We start from the raw sequence: 8,679 nt of genomic DNA, 5'->3' as shown, positions 1-8,679 counted from the left end.
AAACTTCCCACATATTTTTAAAATGAACCAATGCAACCATATTTTTTTAAAACCTAGGGCACAAATAATATTTGGGCTAAAATGAAATTTGAGGTTTTTTCCTAGGGAAAACATGTTTTAACATGACTTCTAAGTTCAATGAATCAACTGGATTTTCATTGTAAAATGCAACAAAATTTTAGGATGTGAAAAACTGAGCCAACAATGGCTTTGTATAGAGATGATGAATATGCAAATTCATGGAAAAAACAAGCATTTTAGGAAAAATACCTCTTGAAGAACTATCCGTGAACTAGTAGTTCAAGAATATGACCCAATAATTCTTTCAAAATGTATGAATCCTCTCCCCATGCAACATAAACTAAATAAGGACCCAACCATTTAGGATCAAATTTTCCATATTTTTCTTTGTCTTCAATCCTAGAATTCCACATAAAACTAGGTCTTAAGGTCCAAACTTCTTAACCACTATCCTTCTGTCATACAATAGTTTGACCTACAACTATAACTTTGCATTATTGGTAGAGGCTTCTTTCATGGTCTTTGTTAGTCCTACCAACTCATCTATTCTTTCTTGCATATCATCAATGACATCTTCATTGTATATTTAAACGTAGTTGTATAATCCTATTAAAATATTTTGAGGCATTCTATCCTAGATTCCATATACAAGGTCAAAAGGTGCATGACCTATTGCTTTCTTTACTATTACCCTAGTAGCCCAAATTTTTTTTTTGCAACTTAGAATCCCATGCTTTTTTGTTTTCATCTAGAGTCCTTTTCATGAATTTCAAAAAGCTCTTATTAGTAGATTCATCCTATCGATTCCTCTATGGATGATAGGGTGAGGATGTTGACCTAGTTATGCCATATTTATAACACAATTTCAAAAATTCTTTTGGTCTAAAGAACATTGCATTATTAGTTACAATCTTTTGAGAGAATCCAAACCTTGTTATGATATTGTTTAGAAGAAAATTGTTTACTATTTTGTTGGTAACATTTCTTATAGGGATGACTTCCAACCATTTTGTAAAATAATTTGATGCTACCAAGATCCAGGAGTAACCAGTGCTAGATTTGAGGGAAATCTCACCTATAAAATCCATGTCCCACTGTTGAAAAGGCTCTATTTCAAAAAAAACTTTAACTTCCCTGCAAACCTTTGACATGCATCACATCTTCTGACAAGCAGTTGTGCATCTTTGAAAAGAGTTGGACACCAAAATCCATCTCTTATATTTATCTTGTGAGTAGTAGTCTTTTCCATATAGTACCGCCCACTTACTCCTAAATGTATATCATTGAATATCTTCTTAGAATTTCCTTGGTCAATCCATTTCAACAATATTCTTTCAAAATTTCTCTACCACAAAATATTGTTAACAATAATATAGCTAACTTCATGCAATTTTGTACTTCTCTATTCATTATCTGTCAGGTGGGGTGGGTCTTCCATGTTTTGCATGTAACATATAACATTTTTTTACCACTCATAATGATCCATATCACAAAGGCTTGACCTTAGATCTTTTGCTACCATGTTTATTTGGTTGGCATCCAAGTTTGATTGAGCCATTAGTTTTGCTAATCCTTGACCCCTCACTAATTTAGTAATTTGGGTGTTAATATTAAATTATTAAATTTTGTTAATCCACTTGCACCTCCTACCAAATACCTCTTGCTAAGAGAAAATACCGTTAACAACTTCACTTGGCACAATTTCTATAATAGTGGCACCTACAAGATAACATCTAAAGGATTTGACAAATTTGACTAAGGCATAAGTATGCTTTTCATTTATCTCATATTTTAATTTTGTAGGCTAAAGGGACTTACAAAAAAATGCAATAAGTTGTTCATATCCTTCCTCATTTTTCTACAACAAGACTATTGCAATAGTATAAAAAGATGCAAAGAAAAATATATGCATTAGATTTACATAATTAGGAGTCCTAAGGACTAGTGCATTTTTTATTGCATTTTTAATTTCCTAAAAAGCTTTTGAAGGCTCAGAATACCAATAGATAATAGCTCCTTTCTTGAGCATTTCAAATATTGGCCTACTAATCTCAACAAAGTTAGTAAAAAATCTTCTTAGAAAATTTTCTTGCCCCAAAAATGACTATACTTCATTCACATTTGTAGGCTTGGGGACCTTATAAATTTTAACCACTCTTTCAAGGTCAATATTTTGTTGCCATTATGAACATGTTTGTTTATTAGTGACACAAACTTAATCAAATGGTCAGTAATTACCAAACTTATCTTATAGTTTACTAAGTTAACAAAGTAATTCAGGTTCTACCAAGTTTTACAATCGCTACTAAGTTCTAGAAATAGTATTCAATTTGCACTAAGAGGTATCTACCAAGTTGATGATTATCAGTGTAAACCAAGCTTCATAGTATTTACTAAGTTGCAAAATGCAAACTAAGTTCTCTAGTACTTATCAAGTTTGCAACATCAGTGATGTGAATCTAGTGTTGACTAAGCCTAGATGTGTCAACCAAGTAATTAAATTTACGCTGAGCTCACAATGATAGTGTTGATTGAGCTATGTGGTGTCAACCAAGTGATTTATTTTATATGTCAAGTTTTACAGTGTTCACCAATTCAGTAGTGCTAACCAAGTTTAGACTACTCAGAAGTGATTAGTATAAATTGAGCTTCTATGTCTATCAAGAGCATGATGATGCCAAGTGTTGTCAATGGTTTCCAAGTATCATAACCTCACTGAGTTTGTCTTTAGAACCCTAGTTCCAATAGTTGGGCCAACTTTTTGTATTTTGGTAAAACTTTTAATGTAGATAACTTTGATGAATTTTGATTTGGGTTGCTATATATGTAATATATTGTATCACATCCAAAGAAGAATATATGGTATGAATATGAGACACACTAAGGGAATAAGTGCAAAGTAAGAAGGATACAAGTAGTATAAGGAGCAAAAAATATTTAACTATCACAATAAGGTGATCATTACACTTCAAAAGAATGTCAACCAACAAATCAAAGTTGCAAATTAGAGATCAACAACTAATTCATCCTAACAGGTGGAACAGTTAAAACCTTTCACAAGGGTAGATCATCAGAAGTGATCATTGTAAGAATTAGCTAACCAAATTTATACTATAGTACTAGAGCTTGTGGGTATCATCTACACCCCAATTTCATTTTCTATTTGGAAGGTCTCTGGGTCACCATATCTTGTGTCAAAGTGTTATAAATTTTTTAATGCTTTTAATTTTTCATGCATGCAATTAGCTTAGAATACATATGAAAGATTAATTGGTGAATTAAAATAAGTTTTATTGGTTCTTTATTCACACCTTTCCTCTCAGTAACCTAGCCTATCTTATATTTCTAGCAATTGGTATTAGGGCATTGTGGTTCTCAAAGAAGAAATTTAACAACTTGAGAAAATATCAGAGGCAATGGAGGTATTTAGAGTTGATAAGGCTATTGATAATGAAAAGCTAGATTTGGAATAGGATATTTTTCAACTTAAGAAAGAAAAGGAGAAAATCTCTCAATCCTTGAAAAGAAGAAAAGGTCTTGTAGTATAGATGAATGAAAAACTCTACACTAAAGAAAGAACTAAAGATATCAATTCTGAAAGTGATTCAGATGAAGCTAATGTGGCAATTAGAGAACTATTAGAAAAGAATGGTAATCTTCAAGAAGAAATTAGAAAACTGAAAAGAAAATAAGAAATTCAATCAGTAAGATTTCGTGAAGTCATGGAAGAAAAAGACAAGGCAAAAGAAGAGATAGAAGAAAAGAATAATGAAATTCAACATTTATCCCTTCAATAAGAAGACTTCATTGATAAACTTACTTATGAAAATGAAGAAATCATGACTCTAGGATTAGAGAATGAAAGATTGCAAAATGATCTAAATGCTGAAAAGAAAACCAATGAGAGGATTATGAAATCTCAAGCAAACATGAATCAATTGAATGAGAAAACTAAATGTAGACAAAAAGAAAAATTAGGGATAGGATACACAGAAGAAGGTATAGGGATAGGATACACAGAAGAAGGTAAATAATCTAAGAAAGGAGCTCAAAAGAATCAAAGACCTACTTGCAATAACCATGGTAAGTTAGGTCATACATTAATCAAATGTTGGAGTAATGGTAAAGCTAAATTCAATGGAAAACATTATAATTGGAATAAACATGGTCACAAAGCTAATGAATGCAAGGAGAAACCAAAATTTAAAGTCAAATGCCACAAATACAAGAAGCATAGGCACAAATCTTCTAAATGCAAAACCAAGATATTGAAGCTAGAAGAATAGATTATGAAGGCTATATTTGGTTAGGACTATAATAGATGGTGTAGATGTCACTATTGTGGAGAATTTGGACACATTGTAGAAAATTGTGTGAAACATCACATGAGGACAAGAGACACAACTAGAAGATGTTTTATTTGTACAAAACTTGGACACCTACCAAGAACTATCTAATTACTAGAAGGATAGAAGATGAAAAGAAAGCCAAGGCTGACAAAATTAGAAGGTAGATGAGACAGAAACAGATTATGAAATCTTCTAAGAATGCAAGTCTGAGTCATGAAGCACATGTCACTCAAGAATTTGGTGACTCAAAAATTTCTACTTGATCTCCCATAGGGAGAATTGGAACTGAGACTCTAAAGTAGACATCTTACATTAGTTCTAGTCAACTAGAAGGAAAGATCCATATTAGCATTCAAGATGCAAAGGGATCATTGAGTGTTTAAGGAAAAATTAGGCCTTACCAAGCTAGGTTGGGTTACAAGACCCTACGAAGCAAGGTTGGGAGTAATTCAAACATTGTAGGACACTATTGTGCACTAAGACCAAACAAAGTGTAAGACATTATATCACCGAGCAAGTGATCATACCAAGCATTTATGGTGATTGAAAAGTGAAATTTGTTAAAAGGGAAGGAATTGAATTCATTTATCACCATCAATTTTTGAAGAGCTATTTGTTGAGAGTGATTTCTATGCTTCCAAGAAATCTATGTGATTTGTTGCTAAAGATTTTTATTTTTTGTAAACTGTATCAAGCCCAGAATCCTCCAATACCAAAGCAAGAAGGGATCCAAGATGTTGGTTTAAGATGGAGTCAATTAGAAGGCATCAAACTTCAAGTTAAATCTAGCAATTACAAAAATGCTTGATCTAACCAGAGTTTAGTCACACATTGCACCAAAGGTACTACTAATTAATGATATTAACTCACATTTCCATTTTTCAATTTAAGACATTAGAACCCTAGAAATGGATGAGGCTCTAGAAAATTTAGGTGTGAATGGTGTGTTGAAACTTGAGCATCAACACTTGGAAACCAAGGATTTATCCCAGATTCCACATATGCCCTGAGACTTCTAGATAAAATGGGTAAAGTTTATCCTTAGCTATGTACACAAAAAGTAGCTATGGCTGGAGTAGCTTATTCCAATAACAAACAAAATGATTCATCAAATCACAAGGCTTCCAATGTTGAACAAGGAAAAGACTATCGAAACCATAAGTTAGGTAGAATTGGAAAGTAAGACTCTTGCCAAGTGGGATAGAAGAGGCATGAAGATCAGTAGTGTGACCAACATGGAGCTAGAATTTGGAATCCATGTGATAGCACATAATATCTAAAACTCTAGTCATCTTAAAAATGTGTCATGTGAGGTAGTTGATCTAGATCTCAAGGTGGTAAAGAAAAACATGTCCTTTGACCTTGTTGAGCTAATGCTAAATCAATTTAACAAGAATATGGAGAACATCCAAACTTTGAAGAATAACCCATGTAATTTTGGTTCAATTTCAACTTTTTAATTGTTTTTTGTGCAAAATTTTTTCCCTTCAAAAGGTTCAATCATATGGAGAAAATATGTACCAATATTATATCAGATTAATGAGTATGTAGTAGAGATGGGTGAGAATTTTGTCAATATCATTAATAATTATTTTGATTCATTTAAGGAAAAGATGAGTAACATATTCAAAATTCTTGAGAAACTTTTAGAAGATTACAAGGATGATGTTTGTTTCATGTTAGATTGTAATAAGGTATACATTCAAGCAGTCAAACCTAGAGTGGTGTGGGTTAAGCCTCTAAGCTATGAGGTTAATATTAATGACACCAAGGACATCATAGAGACACTATTGAATGAACCTATGAATCCCAAGGCTACATATTTTGGTAATTGTGATGAAGCCAAAGCCAGAATAGAACTTGAAATAAAGCTTCCTCAAGCAATCAAAAAGGGAAAGAAGAGAATAGAAAAACTAAGGCAAAAAAGTTCTAATCTTGTATTGGTAGAAGGTAAAGGAGATGATGTGGAAGAAGATGATGCAGAATATAATGCAAAAGAAATTAAATCAAAAGAAGATGAGCCAATCTGGAAGAAAGGTAAGGTTATCATAACTAGAATTACCAAGTCATCTACTATAGTATTTACTAGAAGAGGATCCAGATCAAGAAAGAAGTTGAAATTAGGTGAAGAAGAAGCAAAGGATGTTATTTTAAAAATGCATCAACCTAAATTTCAAGAGAAATTAAAAGAGATTGATGTAGGAGCTAGCATGGAAAACTTTAAATCTCTCAAATATGAGACCAAGAATGTAGATGAGAAAAAGAAAGTTGAAGACATGATTATGTCCAAGTTAGGTAAATGGAAATATTCACTTGATCAACTTGTGTAGAAAATTCCCAATGAACTGATGGAAAGAATCAAACCAAGATGGGAACATTCAAAGAAGATTGCAAAGGATATAATTGAACAAACTCTTAGGCAACTCATGTTGAGTCTTAATGATAAAGACATAAAAGAGTCCATAAAGAAAAATGAAGAAAAACTTACTTTAAAATTTGACACTTGCATGATATTGGTAAATGATATTGAACATGTGGTGAAGTCGGCTACTACTACATGGAAGAATATCTACAATCTTCATCAAATGAGTAATTTTGTTGTTCATGTTAGTGACAAAGATGATGATAAAGATGATAAGGAAGAAAATGACAATAATGATGAGGAAGAGATACAAACTGATAATATAAATTTGGATCATGAGGAGTAGGAATAGGAAGCTAGCAAGCAGAATCTCCCTGAGATTTAGAGTATTAATGAAATTGACCCAAAGAAAATTGCATCAATAGTTATAGACTCATTTCCTCACTCTTCAAGAAAAGTGTTAAAGCCATCAAGCTCAAAGAAATCTTCTGCCAAGTTGGTTGTGGCAACCACTAAAATTCCAATCTCCTAACCAATCTTTGCACCTATTCAGCTAAGTACTATATTAACTGAAGTGATCGACACTTCATCTATTAAGTAGCTAGTGCTTCCTCCTTCATCATATATGGATACAAAAAAACTAGGTATTTCTACTATTAGTGCAATATCTAATTTTGTTTCTAGTCCTTATATTTCTACTATGGTTACAATCTCAAGTGTACAAATAGTTAGTACAAGGACAATTGAGAGCAATCCTCAACTGAGTACCAAAATTTCAAGCAAGGAAAAATGTAAAGAAGACATCGATCTTGATGAGGATATAGTTATCTTGAATTAGGATATCTCTACTCTAAATCATGACCAAATGCACACAGTAGGTGAATTATTGTAGAAAAAAGCTAAGCAATAGAGGCTTAAAGAGGAGAAAAGTAGAGAAAACCAAGTGTTAGAAGATGTAAAAAACATACTTCCAGATGCACTTAGTATTGGGGTTGATAGTACTCAGCCTATTTTGGTTTAGTTAGCTAAAGTTGTTTAGAAATTATATGAAGATCTAAATCAGCAAGAAAAATTGTTGCAAAGAGTAGAGAAGAAATTTGAAAACAAAGTATTGGAGCTTGTTGCATAGAGAATTGCAATATATCAAGTAGACTTGTCTACTATTCTCAACTCATTGGAAACCTCTATGATAGTGTTACTTAATTGTTTATAAAGTTATCTGATACATCTATCTTCTCTAAGGAAATCAAAGACAAACTATATAAGATAGATGAACACTTGAAGGAAAGTGCACATGAGTTTCTCTTGACCCGAGCTATAGTTCTGCTCATTACTCAAAGATCATATTTTTGACTGATATGCAAGAAAAAATATTAAGGGAAGAAGCCAAGATCAAGGCCACACTTGTAGACATTCAAGGTAGGATTCTTGTGAAAATGGATGAATTGTAGAATTAGATTGCACATGCCAAAATCTCATCCATGATAGTAACTTCTCCATAGCTGATCACATGATGGAGTCACTAGCAGAAGTACAAATTACATTACATGCAAGCAAGCTATTACTAGAAAATTGGTATAAGACCATGTCATTGATTTTGAAGGTACATTCTAACTTCTTGTCACATTTTGGCATTACGATGTAGCATGCACCTTTGCCATTAATGTCAAAAAGGGGGAGAAAATGACAAGATGCAATAAAGGGGGAGAAGATGAAAAGAGAAGATGTAATATAAAGATATGAGATATATAGTAAGTAAATGTATATATATGTATGGAGGAGCATTGTAATATTATACATATACATGTATAGACAATATTCAAACATCTCTTACAAAAGCAGTTTTGAAAATTAAAAAATAGAGAATGTTACCAAGTTGAATGCACAGGATGGAGACTAAAGATTGTTGTGAACTTAAATTTTGAGAATTTAGTTTTTGATTGATAA

This window comes from Cupressus sempervirens, chromosome 7 (assembly GCF_028749045.1).
Source record: "Cupressus sempervirens isolate cs-2001-9-10 chromosome 7, ASM2874904v1, whole genome shotgun sequence".
In the NCBI taxonomy this organism is placed as follows: Eukaryota; Viridiplantae; Streptophyta; class Pinopsida; order Cupressales; family Cupressaceae; genus Cupressus; species Cupressus sempervirens.
The sequence above is the reverse complement of the archived record's forward strand: the minus strand, read 5'-3'. Positions refer to the sequence as shown.